The sequence below is a fragment of the Mobula birostris genome, chromosome 9 (genome assembly GCF_030028105.1).
Source record: "Mobula birostris isolate sMobBir1 chromosome 9, sMobBir1.hap1, whole genome shotgun sequence".
NCBI classification, from domain to species: Eukaryota; Metazoa; Chordata; class Chondrichthyes; order Myliobatiformes; family Myliobatidae; genus Mobula; species Mobula birostris.
This window is the reverse complement of record NC_092378.1, coordinates 142,226,797-142,243,334: the sequence shown is the minus strand read 5'-3', so window position 1 is coordinate 142,243,334 and position 16,538 is coordinate 142,226,797.

Here is a 16,538-nt window from a genome sequence, read left to right as displayed (position 1 = left end):
ATGATCTGTCCTTCATCAAATTATGGTATTGTTTTGCACTGCTGTAACTATACATTATAATTATGTGGTTCTGTCAGTGTTAGTCTTTGGTCTGTCCTGTTTTCTGTGATATCACTCCGGAGAAACATTATATCATTTCTTAATGCATGTATGCATTTCTAAATGACAATAAAAGAGGACTGAGTGTTCTCATGATCTAAAAAAAATCTTCCAAGTGCCACTAACATGTCTGCATCCACCATCATCCCTGCCACTCTCTGTGTATAGAAAAAAACTTACTCTGCTCGTCTCCTTTAAACTTTCCCCCTCTCTCTCTAAAGCTGTGCCCACTAGTATTTGATATTTCTACTCTGGGTAAAGGACACTATCTATGTATCTCATAATTAAATAAAAAACCTCTACCAGTTCTCCCCTCAGCCTCTGACATTCCAGAGAAAATAATCCAAGTTTGTCCAACCTTTCCTTATCGCTAATACTCTTTAATTCAGGCTTCATCCTGGTGAACCTTTCCTGCACCTTTTCCAAAGCCTCCACACCCCTCCTGTTACAGGGCAACCAGAAATGCACACAATACTTCAAATGTGGCTGAACTAAAGTTTTATACAGCTGTAACATAAATTCTTGACTCTTATACTCAACGCCCTGACCAATAAAGGCAAGCATGACATACACCTTCTTTACCAACTTATCTGCTTTTGTTGCCACTTCCGGGGAGCTATGAACTTGAACTCCAACATCCCTATTGTACACCAATGCTTCGAAGGGTCTTGCCACTGACTGTATTCTCTCCCTTTCCATTTAACCAAACTCTTTTGCTAAATTTTCCTCTGCTATCACATGCATATGAAATGTTGTGTTTTTTAAATATACTTTAGGAATGTCATAGGGTCATGGTGTACAGAAACAGGCTCCTTGACCCATCTAGTCCATGCTGAGCTCTAATTCTGCCTAGTCCCATTGACCTGCACCCGGACCATATACCTCCATACCCCTCCCAGCCATGTATCCATCCAAACTTCTCTTAAATGTTGAAATCATTTGGAGGAGGAGGAGAAGATAGCGGCGCGATGCAGCGCGCGCAGCCACTCCGGTGAATGATATTTGTTTTGTGTCAAGTAGGGTACCGTGCACAATTCTGATTTGATGGAGACAGACGTGAGAGTACAGAGGAACATCTGGAGAAACTTCTGAAATGCCTGCTTCGCTGTCACTGCTACTGTGTGGTCCGGAATCTCCGAAGGAAAAGGTCCCGAATCCTCGGCTTTCCTTGTTTCGGCGGCTGGGGCGAGGTCGAAAGCGCTCGGCAGAGGATGGCGCTCGGGAGGCTGTATCCGAGGGGCTGGTTGGAGGCTCGAAGTTTTCAGACGGACGGACTCAGTGTCAGCTGTGGTCAGGTGCTTCCAATGCATTGACAAGTTGACGGTGCCTAGAGGTTTATGGCAGGGAGGTTCTCCCTTTTGCTGCCTGCTGTTGGGAACTTGGGAGTTGATCGGGACTTTGAGACTTTTTTTTACTGTGCCCATGGTCTGCTCTTTATCAAATTATGGTATTGCTTTGCACTGCTGTAACTATATGTTATAATTATATGGTTCTGTCAGTGTTAGTCTTTGGTTTGTCCTGTTTTTTTGTGATATCACTCTGGAGGAACATTGTATCATTTCTTAATGCATGCATGCATTTCTAAATGACAATAAACGAGGTCTACGTATTCTCATAATCTAAATCTAAAAAAAATCTAAATCAAACCCATATCCACATCTTCCGCTAGCAGCTCATTCCACAGCCTCACCACCCTCTGAGTTCTGCCTTAGGTTCCCCTTCAGTATTTCACCTTTCACCTTTAACCCATGACCTCCAGTTCTAGTCTCACCCAACCTCAGTGGAAAAAGCCTGCTTACCTTTACTCTTTCTATAGTCCTCATAATTTTGTATACCTCCATCAAATCTTCCCTCAGTGTGCTGTGCTCTGTGGATGTGTACATAAACGTTTAGAAAACTACCATAATTGTAGTAGCTGATATATATTAAGTTGGGCTGAAGATGCAGACTCCATTTTGTCCCAGTCTGAGGAAACCAATTATATAACTAAAACCCTACCTTGTGATGTTCAAGGGGTCTTTATAACATTCCCTTCCATAGCATTTTAAAAGTTTGGTCCCAGGTTATATTAAATGGCCAATATTTTGGTTCCTCAGTTAGGGGCTTACAGATAAGGCACAGAAAATGACCATATTTCTTTCTAGTAAAACGAGGTCGGGCAGATCAGCTCTGGACACCTTTGATGCACATTGACCAGTGGACCATGCAGGAAACTTGTCCTTGAAAAATTCCTTGCACGTAAATCATTTTTGTTTTGCAGTGGTCTCTTTCCATTAACCCTTTTTTTTAACTTTCAGAAAGGTCAAAAGCTTTGGCTGAGGTAACTTACAACAGATTCCACATACCCTTGTGCACCTTTGACCAATAAAGTGCCATAAAAATTCAGAGCGCATAAAATGTGTCTTGGCATTCTGGTTCACAGAGGCAGTTCACCATGAATGTCAATGAAACACAAGAACATTTGAAACAGATGGCAAGCCCCCTCTGCTTCTCTTTGAAGCCACAGCTTATCATGTGTCTCAGGTCTACTTACCTGCCTAATTCCTTGTTATGTCTTAATATGGGAAGATGATGTAGACTGAGACTCGCGCATTATTTTTCAAGCCTGCTGAGTGTACATGTCTGCTAACCCGGTCCCATAGAGATCAATCAAAATGGTGTTTCCCCCCAAAGCACCATAACCTGTTTCAACACTTGGATGATAGAAAAATGGAGGGCTATGTGGGAGAGAGGTTAGATTGATCTTGGAGTAGGGTAAGGGGTCGGCCCAACATAGTGAACTGGAGGACCTGTACTGTAATGTACTGTTCTATGTTTTGTATTCTAACCCATGCTAGCTTGAAGCAGAAGAGCTACCAACTATATATATCACTGCATAAACTATATAGGTTGCTACACTCCTGATCACTTAGTGTCCAAAGACTGTCATTTAACCTTGATTGTGAAAGTGCATTTGCAGCCTCTGGAGCAGAGAGTTATTAAAATTAGGGCACTCTGAGACAAGATATTTCTTCTTATCCTGGTTCTAAGTAGTTGATCTATGTCCTGGGACAGCAACGCCTTGTTCTAACCTTACCAGCGATGTCTTAGACTCTAACAGCAACTATACTTCTTTAGGGTTTGAGGAGAGTTGCTATGACACCGAAGGCACTAGCAAGTTTCCTCAGTCGACCGTAGAGCGCATTCTGACTGGTTGCATCGCCACTTGATATGAAGGCACCAATGCACAGAATCATAAGAAGCTTTGGAAAGGTTACAGCCTCAACCAACTCCAACACAGGCACAAGCTTCCCCACCATCCATGACATCTTCCAAAGATGATGCCTCGAGTAGGTAGCATCCATCATTAAGGATCCTCACCATCCGGAATATGCCCTCTTCTCAGGGGAGCTATAGGAGACTGAAGGCCCACACTCAACATTTTAAAGACAGCTTTGTCCCTTCTACCATCAGACTCCCAAACAGACCAAGAACACTGCCTCACTTTTCCTCTTTTGCACTATTTTAGATTAGATTAGATTAGATTATGAGGACACACAGTCCTCTTTTATTGTCATTTAGTAATGCATGCACTAAGAAATGATACAATATTCCTCTGGTGTGATATCACAAAAACACAGGACAGACTAAGACTGAAAACCTAACAAAAACCGCATAAGTATAACAAATAGTTACAACAGTGCAACAATACCATAACTTGATGAAGAACAGGCCATGGCACAGTAAAAAAGTTCAAAGTCTCTTGAATGTCCCACATCTCACGCAGACGGGAGAAGGAAGAAAACTCTCCCTGCCATGCCCGACCACAGTCCGACTCTGAGTCGTCCGAAAACTTCGAGCCTCTGACACCAAGTACCGAGCACCATCTCTATCCGAATGATTTGACCTCAGCCTCGGTTGCCAGCAGCAGGCAAAGCCAGGGATTCTGGGGCCTTCTCTCCGGAAGATTCTCGATTGCCCTGTAACAGCGGCAGCAAACCGGCGTTTCGGAAATTTCTCCAGATGTTCCTCTGTGCTTTCACGTCTGTCTCCATCAAATCAGAATTGTCCACGGCCCCTATTTATTTATTTATCCAGGAGGTGGGGTGGAAATACTTCTCTACCAAAGGAATTGACAGACTCTCCTTCCCTCTGCTAGCCTGCAGGTCATCCTTGGGCAAGGTGTAGCACCAGCTTGGCCGCCAAATCAGGGTCAGGTGAAGCCACGAGAGTGGGTGCTGGGTGGTTGTATGAGCAGCTGGTGCGTATCCCAAGTCCTGGTTATGTGACTTCAGAGTCAATAAACCTGATTCTGATTCTGGACAATAGCACACATCTACAGGTCTGGATTAGCACGGCCTTTTTCTGAGGAAACAAATTTTGTGCTTCATTTGCCCCATTTTCAATGGTCATTTCTCTCTCCTTTCACAGCTTAGTCCGCAACATGAATACACAATCCAAACTCTAAGCACTGAAGTAGATTGTTGACTCCGCAGGTCCATACTGGTGCTGGCTGAAGCCACCTTTCCCACGGCATTGGAAAAATTCTTCTTTTTTATCTATGACCATTTCCACTGCACGCTGGTGCTGAAAACAACTGTCTTTTATAGGTAACACTCTTTATAGGATTTCTACTTTTTAACAACCTCATGTATTTTTCACACTCACTGGCAGAAAGCGGTATAGTAGCTAAACTAACGGTTTATCACCTTTCTCATTTTCCATTGGCTAAGTATTAGCACATTATCCACGTGATGTTGCTGTTTTAATTATGTAGCCCTTTAACTAATTTATCACTATCTAAGGAATTTTCTACCTTATCTATAAAAGCGATAGATTTTTCAGAAGTGCCATCTTCTATTCCTTTGTCTCACATCCTTGAGCATCAATTTAACATAGTTTCTCACCTCTTTATTTAGTTTGCTTAGTATTTGTATGCTTGCTTGTATTCTAAAATAAATTAAAAATTTGGAGTTAAGAATGCTAGCCATTTTTGACTCCTGGAAGAAACCTAAGGATCAGAAATTAAACAGAGATCTAATAATGGTCACCACTGACCCTTCAACCTGCATGACTACACCAGACTAAGCCAGATATCTGCTGATCAGAAGTTTGGAGTCGGTGGGAACTTGCAAGTCAATTGACAAGTTTACTGCATTGCAACAGGCACAACACGCTGGAGGAACTCAGCAGGTCATGCAACATCCATGGAAAAGAACAATCAACGTTTCGGGCCGAGAAATTGCAACATTGATTAAAAGTGCTCCTCTGATTGCTGAATACCTTTTCTTAGTTGGACTTGGGTGTAATGTAAATGTAAGCATTTCTTTGAAAAATAGTAGGATATGGAGGCAGTTGGGTGGTGGAGTGGTGGTACGTCTCTATCAAAGGAAGTGTATGGGGCCCTTTCCCTCCACAAGCCTGCATGTCACCCTTGGGCAAGGTGTAGCACCTGCTTAGCTCCCCGATCAGGGTCAGGTGAAGCCAGGGAGCAGGTGGTGGATATCACAAGTCCCCGTTATGCAACTACAGAGTATTGACAATGGCTGGAGTCACCCATCTTGTAAAGATACTGTCCAGCAGAAGGCAAAGGCAAATCACTTTTGTAGACAAGTTTGCCAAGAACAATCATGGTCTTGAGACCATCATATCACACGGCATGATGATTATGGGAGGAAGTCCTGTACTGTCAGGATCAGCCTCTTCTCCAACAAGGGTTAACTTCAGGTGGTTCAACAGGTGTTTTTTGTGGTCTTCTTTGAAATGCATCGGGTTTTTCACCACAGACAGGGGCATTATTCCATTAATGAATATATATATATACACAGACACACACATACACATACACACACACAGACACACACACACACACACACACACACACACACACACACACACACGCATATATATATCTCCGTTAGTCTCGTGAGACCATAAATTTGCGCCTTGGAAGGTTTCCAGGGTGCAGGCCTAGGCAAGGTTGTATGGAAGACCAGCAGTTGCCCATGTTGCAAGTCTCCCCTCTCCATGCCACCAATGTTGTCCAAGGGAAGGGCAAGGGCCGATACAGCTTGGCACCGGTGTCGTCGCAGAGCAATGTGTAGTTAAGTTACTTGCTCAAGGACACAACACACTGCCTCAGCTGAGGCTCGAACTAGCTACCTTCAGATCACTAGACTGATACCTTAACCACTTGGCCACGCGCCAACACATTAATGAATAACTGATTATTTATTTATTCAGATATAGCATGGAATACGCCCTTGGTCCTTCTGGCCCTTTGAGTCGTACTGGCCAGTAACTCCCAATATAACCCTAGGCAAATCACGGGACAATTTACAATGACCAATTAACCTATCAAATGATACGTCTTTAGACTGTGGGAAGAAACTGAAATACCCAGAGGAAACCCACGCGGTCACTGGGAGAATGTACAAATTCCTTACAGACAGTGACAACATTGAACCTGGGTCACTTGTAAAGCATTGTGCTAACCACTATGCTACCATGCCATCCTAATATAATAATGTTAGTGGAGTAGAAACCAGAGGTTTGGACAATGAACCCATGAGTTTGAGGAGGTTTGATATGTCACCAAAGGCATATCAAACTGTACAGCACCTTTGACATTCTGAACTGTGAGATGCGCTATACAAATGTAAGATCTTCAGAAATTTGGCCCATTGGTATCAGGGCTACAGCTAAGCCTCACACACACACACACACACGCACACACACACACACACACACACACACACACACACACATGTAGATGGGCATGGACTAGACGGGCTGAAGGGCCTGTTTCCTTGCTGCGGTTTTTCTATGACTCACAAAGTGATGGAGTATATCAGCAGGTCAGGCAGAATCAATGGATTCTATGGAACATATTAATCTAGGGTTTCTGGGGATGTTTAACTGGCTGAGAATCTCCTGCAGTGTGACTTTTAGTAACCTTTTTTTCTTGTGCATTTAATGTTTTAATGTATCCTGTTTCGAACTTGTTTTTCCTTCATCCCTTCTTTCACCTTGTTTTTATTCCACTTCCCTTGGTTCTTCCCATGTAGCAGCGTGCTTGTTTATTTTCGAAAGCTGACATGTCAGACTCCTTGAGGCTGCTCGGGTTCTGTTTTCTTTGCTCAGCTCTGCTCTTCCTTTTCATCTTCGTGCGGCCCCTCCTTTTCTGCCAATGATGTACCGGGACTAGGAAGTGCAGCCACGCACTGTGGAAACAGCGGGCTCGAAAGGTTAGGCCTTTGATCCTGCGCTGAGTTGCTGCTTCACATGGTCTCCATTACCCCTATTCCACCCGGCTCGGATTTGCTTCAGCAAGTTTTATCCTTCAGTGGATTTTAACATTAGCCAATGTGGTTTGTATTGTCTGATAGATCTGGGCACCTTTCATCTTGTTTAAACCATCATCGGGAGTGGGGGGGATAAAATCCATTTTCATAGGCAAAGGATTATCAAAATTGCACTTTAAGTATTCCAAAGCGATCAAAATTACTTTGGAGTCCGCACTTTGAATAAACTTCCCGCTGGTCTTTTAATGGATTTTGTTACTGGACTCTATTCTATCAGCTTTCCAGACTCAGCCCATATCAGTCTGGTGAGTTTCGGCCAACAATAATAAAATTGTGTATTTACTTAGTTTAGAATTTAATTAATTCCTTCTTTTTTTATTTTTCTTGCAAATGTTGCCTGCTGCCAAGTGAATCTTTCATGTCCGTGTTTCTACAATTTCCTTTCATTCAAGTGGAACGTGGTTATTGAAGTATGATCTGAATATTGCAAAAGCTTAAATGAGCGATTCCCGAGCCCCATGTTTCTTTTCCAATACACAATGAAATTCAGGAATGATTTAGACTGGTGTTCCATCAGGTTTTTTAACTCCTGAGGGCTGAATTTCTGTAGTGTGCTGAAGACGTTTCATCTCAACGCCAGCAGCTAGACCATAAAATATTAGGGTGGCCTGCTCTTTACTGACAGTTTGTTGTATCCCTGTGGTAAAAGGTTTATTGGTTCATATTGATTTCCAGGTACTTTAATTGACAGCAGATAGATTTGGAGAAATCTCAGATCACAGAACCACTGTACAGAAGGAGGCCATTTAGGTCAATTGTGTCAGTGCAGGAAGAATCTTTTCTCTATTGTCCTCTCCCTTTGGCCCTTGGCCTTGTAAAAGTTTTCCTTTCAAAAACTTTTCCAGTTCTCAGTGGCCACCCATTTCTAGTCGACTCCTCATTTCCATACCAATATAAGACCATGAGACATAGGAGCAGAATTGGGCCATTTGGCCCATCGAATCTGCTCTGCTATTTCATCATGGCTGATCCAATTTTCCTCTCAGCCTCAATCTCCTGCCTTCTACCAGTATCCTTTCATGCCCTGACTAATCAAGAATCCAGCCACCTCTGCCCTAAATGTACATTAAGACATGGCCTCCATGGCTGCTTGTGACAAAGAATTTCACAGATTCACCACTCTCTGGCTAAAGAAATTCCTCCTCATCTCCATTCTAAAAGGACGTCCCTTTATTCTGAGACTGTGTCCTCTGGTCTTAGACTCTCTCACCATAGGAGGTGTCCTCTCCACATCCACTCTATCAAGGCCTTTCACCATTTAGCAGGTTTCAATGATGTCACCTTTCATTCTTCAGAATTCTAGTGAATACAAGCCCAGAGCTATCACACGCTCTTCATATGACAAGCCATTCAATCCTGGAATCATTCTTATGAACCTTCTTTGAACCCTCCCCAGTTTCATCATATCCTTTCTAAGATAAGGGATCCAGACTTGCTCACAATACTCCAAGTAAGGTCTCACAGTGCTTTATAAAGTGTCAACATTACGTCCTTGCTTTTATATTGTAGTTCTCTTGAAGTGAATGCTAACATCAAATTTGCCTTTCTTGCTACAGACACAACCTGTAAATTAACCTTTAGGGAATCCTGCACAAGGACTCTCAAGTCCCTTTGCCCCTCAGTTTTTTTGTACTTTCACTCCATTTAGAAAATCGTCAACCCTTTCATTTATTTTACCAATGTGCATGACTATACACTTCCTTTCACTACAGTATTCCATCTACCATTTCTTTGCCCATTGTCCTAATCTGTCTAAGTCCTTCTGTAGCCTCTCTATTTCCTCAAAATTACCTGCCTCTCTACCTATCTTCATATCATCTGCAATCTTTGCAACACAGCCATCAATTCCATCATCCAAACCATTGACATATAACTTAAAAAGAATCTGTCCCAACACAGACCCCTGTGGAACACAATTAGTCACGGGGAGTCAACCAGAAAAGGCTCCCTTTATTCCCTCATTTTGTCTCCTGCCAATCAGTCACTGCTTTATCCCTGCTAGAATCTTTCCTGTAATACCATGGACTTATAGCAGTAATGACTGAGGCAAAATACTTATTCAGTTCATTCACTATTTCCTTGTCCCCTATTACTACCTCTCTGGCATCGTTTTCCAGCAGACCAATATCCATTCTCGCCTCTCTTTTGCACTTGATGTATTTGAAGAAACCTTTGGCATCCTCTTTAATATTATTGGCTAGCTTACTTTCATTATCCATCTTTACCTTCTTAATGACTTTTTAGTTACCTTCTGTTGGTATTTAAATTCTTCCCAATCCTCTAACTTCCCACTAATATGTGCTTCATTATATGCACTCTCTTTGGCTTTTATGTTGGCTTTGACTTCTCTTGTCAGCCATGGTTATATCATTTTGCTTTTAGAGTACTTATTCCTCTTTGGAATGTATATATCCTATGCCTTCTGAATTTCATCCAGAAATTCCAGCCATTGCTGCTTGCCATTATCCCTGCCAGTGTTCTTTTCCAACCAATTCTGGCCAACTCCTCTCTCACGCCTCTGTAATTCCTTTCCTCCACTGTAATACTGATACATCTGACTTTAGCTTCTCCTTCTCAAATTTTAGGATGAATTTGACCATAAGGGTTCTTTGACCTTAAGCTTTCTAACATTGCTCTTTTGGCATGCATTTTCTATCTCCTGTTGAAATTTGTAGGCCACATCCTTACTACTGTTTGGGGGTCCGTATACAGCTCTCATTAGCATCTTTGTAACCTTGCAGTCCTTAGCTCTATCCACAATGATTCAGCACCTTCCAACCCTATGTCACCTCTTTCCAATGATTTGATTTCATTTTTTACCTACAGAGCAATGCTGCCCCCTCTGCCTTCCTGCCTGTCCTTTTGACACAGTGTGTATCCTTGGTGTGTAGGAAGACTAGGCCTGCACTGCTCCGTTACAGTTTATGGTGAGGACGTGGATGTGGAGAGGTCCTAGAAGTACCTGGGTGGCACCTCAATGACAGACCTGACTGGTGCACCGACACAGAGGCTGTGTACAAGAAGGGCCTGAGTTGCCTCTACTTCCTGAGGAGACTGAGGTCCTTTGGAGTATGTGGGCCTCCTCTTCACATGTTCTACCAGTCTGTTGTCACCAGTACAATCTTCTATGCTGTGGTGTGCTGGGGCAATGGCATCAACACAGGTGATGTCAACAGGCTCAATAAACTGATTAGAAAGGTTGGCTCTGTTATAGGAGTCAAACTGGACACATTGGAGGTTGTGGTAGAACAAAGAACCCTACGAAAAGTCCTGACAATTCTGGACAATGTTTCTCACCCTCTGCATGCTACCTTGGCTGTTCAGAGGAGCACTTAGAAAACTGCACTTATCCAAAGAGTGCTATGTGAGGTCAGTCTTACCCTTGGCCATTAGACTCTGTAATGAGTCAACTTACAGTCCCCCTCCTATTGGACTGCTTGAGGAAACTTACTTTTATTCTTTCTTACTTCTCTTCTAATATTTGTATATCTGTGTACTTATAATGCTACTGTGACACTGTAATTTCCCTTGGGATCAATAAAATATCTATCCATCTATCAAGAATCTTCTTTCAGCCATGATTCAGTGATGCCTACATCATACATGCCAATCTGCAAATGTGCTACAAGTTCATCTACCTTATTCCGTATACTGCGTGCATTCAAATACAACTCCTTCATTCCTGTATTCACCCTTTTTGATTTTGTCCACCTTTCACACTGCAACTCATCCCGTTGACTGCAATTTTGCCCTGTCAACAGCCTCTCCTCACTACGCATAGCCTCTGTTTCTAGATCAGCTACCTCATCTTCCGCACTATCATTCACCTTTCCTATGATACTTGTATTGAAATACATGCTGTTCAGGACACTAGTCACACCATGCTAAACCTTATGATTCCTAATGTTGTCTGAGGTCTTACCAACATCTGCCTCCACAACCTCTCCACTAACGGTTCCCATTCCCCTGCAACTCTAGTTTAAACCCACAACGCAGCATTAACAAAACTTCCTGCTAGGATACTAGTCCCCCTCCATGTCGGGTGCAAGCCATCCCTTCTGTACAGCTTCCACCTTTCCTGGAAGAGAGCCCAATGATCCAAAATGTTATGCCTCCCTTCTATACCAACTCCTTAGCCACGTACTAAACTGTATAATCTTCCTAGTTCTGGCTTCACTAGCACGTGGCACGGATAGCAATCTTGAGATCACAACCTGCAAGTCCTGCCCTCTAACTTAGCACCTAACTCCTTGAACTCCCTATGCAGAACCATGTCACTCATCCTATCCATATCATTGGTACCTACATGGACCGCAACTTCTGGCTTTTCACCCTCCCACTCAAGAATGTTGAGGACTTCATCCGAGATATCCGGGACCCTGGCACACAGAAGGCAACATACCATCTGGAAATCTCATTGTCACCCACAGGATCAACTGTCCATTCCCCTAATTAACGAAACCCCTATCTCCACAGCATGCCCCTTCTCTCCCTTTCCCTTCTGAGGCAGACAGTGCCAGAGACCTGACCACTGATTTTTCTCTGTGAGGTCATCCACCCCAAAAGTATCCAAAGTGATATACCTGTTGTTGGTGGAGATGGCCACAGGGCTACTCAGCATTGGCTCCTTAACCCTTTTCCCCTTCCTGGCTGTCACCCGTTCTCCTGTGTCCTGCACTTTGGGTGTAATTATCTCTCTATATGTCCTATCCATCATCCCCTCGGCTTCCTGAATGATCCGTAATTCATCCCGTTCCAGCTCCAAGGCCTTATTGTTTGAAGCTGCAGCTGGATGCACTTCTTGCATTTGTTGTTGTAAAGGACACTGTTGGTCTCCCTGTCTTCCTAGCACCCTGCCTGGCATCTCTACTGTCTTAACTGAGCAGAAAAAAACTTAACTTTGAGCTTTTCTTTCCTTTGCTTTCTCTAACTGAAGTCTAGAAGAGCTAAAGCCCCAAGATCAGCACCTTGACTCTGTCCACTCAGACTATGGCTACTGTGATTGCCCCTGCCTTCTTTCAATTTGCTCTTGGTAATCAATCCCAAATGCCAGTTGGTTGCTGGTCAAAGCTTTTTACCGCTGTAGCGACTCGCTGCTGCCTTTTCTACTCGGGCAGTGGGCCTGATTGAGATCTCCTCCTCTCAAAACATCCGATGTCTGGGTTGGTCTCTGGTTAAAGCTCTTTTTCGCTGTAGCGACCCGCTGCTGCCTTTTGTACTCGGGCAGTGAACCTGACCGAAATCTCCTCTCAAAACTTCTGATGTATTGGTCCATGGCTTCCTTGACTGCTACAGTGAGGCCAAACTCAGGTTGGAGGAGCAACACCTCATATTCCATTTGGGGAGTCTCCAACCTGATGGCATGAACATTGATTTCTCTAAATTCTGGTAATCACTCCTCTCTGTTACCCTTCCACCCCGCTTCTTTCTTTTTCTATTCCCCATTCTGGTTACCCTCGCATCCCTTTCATTCTCCTCTTCCCCGCTGTCCTCTCCTTCTTCAGCTGTTCACCTCTTACTCAGTCAACAAGGCAAAAGAGATGGTTTTCAGCCTGAGAACTCGCACCACCCACACCCCTCTCTACATTGGTAGCACAGCGGTGGAAACCGCAAGCAGTTTCAAACTCCTGGGAGCGCACATCTCGCACGTCACAGAACACATTCTACACAATTCAGGTACAGAAACTGCACTGTGGTGGACAAGAAGGATCTGCAATCCACCATCAAGGACATGTATACAGAAAAGTGCCAGCAACATTATGACGGATGACATCCATTCTGCTCATGCACTGTTTGTCCCACGCCCACAGGCTCAAAACAGTCACTTTCCCCAAAGAGTGGAGCTGATCAACACCTCCACCCACACCACCACACCCCCAACCACCACTACTTTATCACTTCTAGTCTGAGTCACCTCACGTACAGATACTCCTGTGCTTAGTGTCTCTGCTCTACACCTACGACTATGTGGCTAATGCCATATTCAAGTTTGCTGATGACACCACTGTCCTAGGCCAAATCAAAAGTGGTGGTGAATCAGCATATAGGAGGGAGATTGAAAATCTGCCTGAGTGGTGTCATAACAACTGTCAGTATGTTCGGGTATGGTCCAAGTGCAGAGCGAGAAACACTGAAGCAGATCGATAGTTCACAGGCTTTAATGCGAACAATATTTTAAGGGAAAAGAAAACAATAAACGCTAGGCCAAACAGGGCAGTTAACTGAAACTCTCAAGTGGGAAACTAGATGTCAACTCCGTGGCTGAAAGCAATATCTAAATATACAATGAATACCGCTAGTCTTCAGCGTCAGTTGACTCAATAGTCCACTTTCTCAGACAAGGCTGAATGCAAGCAGGCAGCATGGTGTCTCTGTGCTTTGCTCGAGTCTCGACAAGCGCTACAACGAAAAGAAAGGAGTTAAATACCGCCATAATGAATTAATAATTAGCTAACATGTACATACTCACAAGCGCAATTGCCAAATCTTCTGCGCAGCCAAGTCTGTGGTTGTGACAAACAACAACCTCTTACTCAATATCAGCAAGACCAAGGAGCTGATTGTAGATTTCAGGAGAGGGAAACGAGAGGTCCCTGAGCCAGTCTTTGTCGGAGGATCAGAGGTTGAGAGGGTCAGCAAATTTAAATTCCTCAGTGTTATTATTTCAGAAGACTTGCCTTGGACATAAGTGCGATTGTGATGAAAGCACGGCAGCATCTCTACTACCTTGGGAGTTTGAGGAGATACAGCAGAACATCTAAAATTTTGACCAAACTTCTATAGATGTCTAGTAGAGAGTATGTTGACTGGATATGTCACAGCCTGGTGTGCAAACACTAATGCCTTTGAATAGAAAATCCTCCAAAAATGTAGTGGATTCAGCATGGTTAAAGCTCTCCCAACCATTGAACACATCTACATGAAATGCAGTTGTAGGAAAGCAGCATCCATCATCAGAGATCCCCACCACCCAGGTCATGCTCTCTTCTCACTGCTGCCATCACGCAGAAGGTACAAGAACCTCAGGACTCGCACCACTAGGTTCAAGAGCAGTTACTACCTCTCAACCATCAGGCTCTTGAATAGACAAGTATAACTAACTCAACTTTACTTGCCCCATCATTAAAATGTTCCCACAAATATTGATCTTACTTTCAAGGACTCCTTATCTCATGTTCTCATTATTTACTGCTATTTATTTACACTTGCATCTGCACAGTTTGTTGTCTTCTGCACTCTGGTTGATCTTTCATTGATCCTGTTATAGTTACTGTTCTATAGATTTGCTGAGTATGCCCACAAGAAAGTGAATCTCAGGGTTGAATATGGTGACATATATGTACTCTAATACTTACTTTGAACTTTGAACTTTAAAGACATGTGATCAGTCGATGTATAATCTAGCTTAGATATTTATATTTATTGTGTTTTTTTTATTATTCTGTTCCTTATCTAATTTAGTTTGCTGCACTGGATCTGGAATAACAATGACTTCGTTCTCTACACTTGTGTACTGGAAATGACTTTAAACAATATTGAGTCCTGACTCTTGACTCTTCACCTCTTCCATCTATCACCTCCCAGCTTCTTATATCATTCCTTCCTCCCCCACCCAGCCACCTTCCCCCTCTCCAGGTCTCATCTACTGTATCACCTGCCAGCTTGTGCTTCTTCCTTACCCCCACCTTCTTAATTTGGCTTCTGTCCCCTTCTTTGCCATTCCTGATTGTTCATTTCCATTGCTGCTGCCTGACCTGCTGAGTCTCTCCAGCATTTTGTGTGTGTAACCCTACTCTTCTGCCTAGTCCCATCTATCTGTACCTGGACCATATCCCTCCATACTTCTCCCATCCATGTACCTATCCAGACTTCTTTTAAGTGTTACAAATGAACCTGCATCTCTTATTTCAATTGACAGCTCGTTCCACATTTTCACCATTCTCTGGGTGAAGAAGAATGTATGATGCCTGTTGTTCTACAAAGGGTTTGATTTGATTAATCAAGCTTGGCTTCAGGATCTGTACTGACTACAAATGGCCTGGAAATTTGATCCATGGTGCCGTTTCAGTATTAGATAGCCAGGAAAACACTTTGGATTGAGGAAAACAACCATTCTAGCCATCGCCCATCGCTCCACAAATTTCATTGGTACTTCCCAGTTCAAGTTCCATTTCTCCATTTATAATGTCCACCTGAGACACATAGATTGTCTTAGGAGTTACCATCATTACTCACTCATATCCCAGCCATGTTCTCATGGAACAGTACCAGAACAGGACATCAAAATTAACCTTTCTGCCATCAATTCTCCTTGCTGTCTTAATTCTAATATCTTTCTCATTTGTTACCTCAAAGGAATCTGTTTTGATCTTTATACACTCAGTTGCTACTTCATTAAGTGCACTTGCTCATTAATGCAAACACGTAATCAGCCAATCAATGCATAAAAGCATGCATATATAGTCAAGAGATTCAGTTGTTGTTCAGACCAAACATCAGAACGGGGAACAAATGTGATCTAAGTGACTTTGATCTGGTGCCAGACGGGGTGGTTTGAGTATCTCAGAAACTGCCAGTCTCCTGGGATTTTCACACACAACAGTGCCTACAGTTTACAGAGAATGCTGCAAAAAAACAAAATAAAAAACACATGAAGTGAGCAGCAGTTCTGTTGACGAAAATATCTTGTTAATGACAGAGGTCAGAGGAGAGTGGCCCGACTGGTTCAAGCTGACAAGAAGGCAAAAGTAACTCTGGTCACCATGTGTTACAACAGTGGTGTGCAGAAGAGCATCTCTGAATGCACAACACATCAAACCTTGAAGTGGATGGGACTGCAGCAGCAGAAGATCACGGACATACACTCAGTGGCCACTTTATTAGGTATATTGAATGTATTTCTCTGGATATTCTTTCTAATTTGTTCCTGTTTATTCCCTATCACCAAAGCAAGCAGTGACTGCTCTACTGCTCCCATATAATGGGTTAGACTTTATTCTGTGTTCAGTAATTGTTTTCACTTGCACTACCTCAATGTGCTGTTGTAATGAAATGATCTGTATGGATAGCATGCTAAACAATATTTTTTCACTGTCC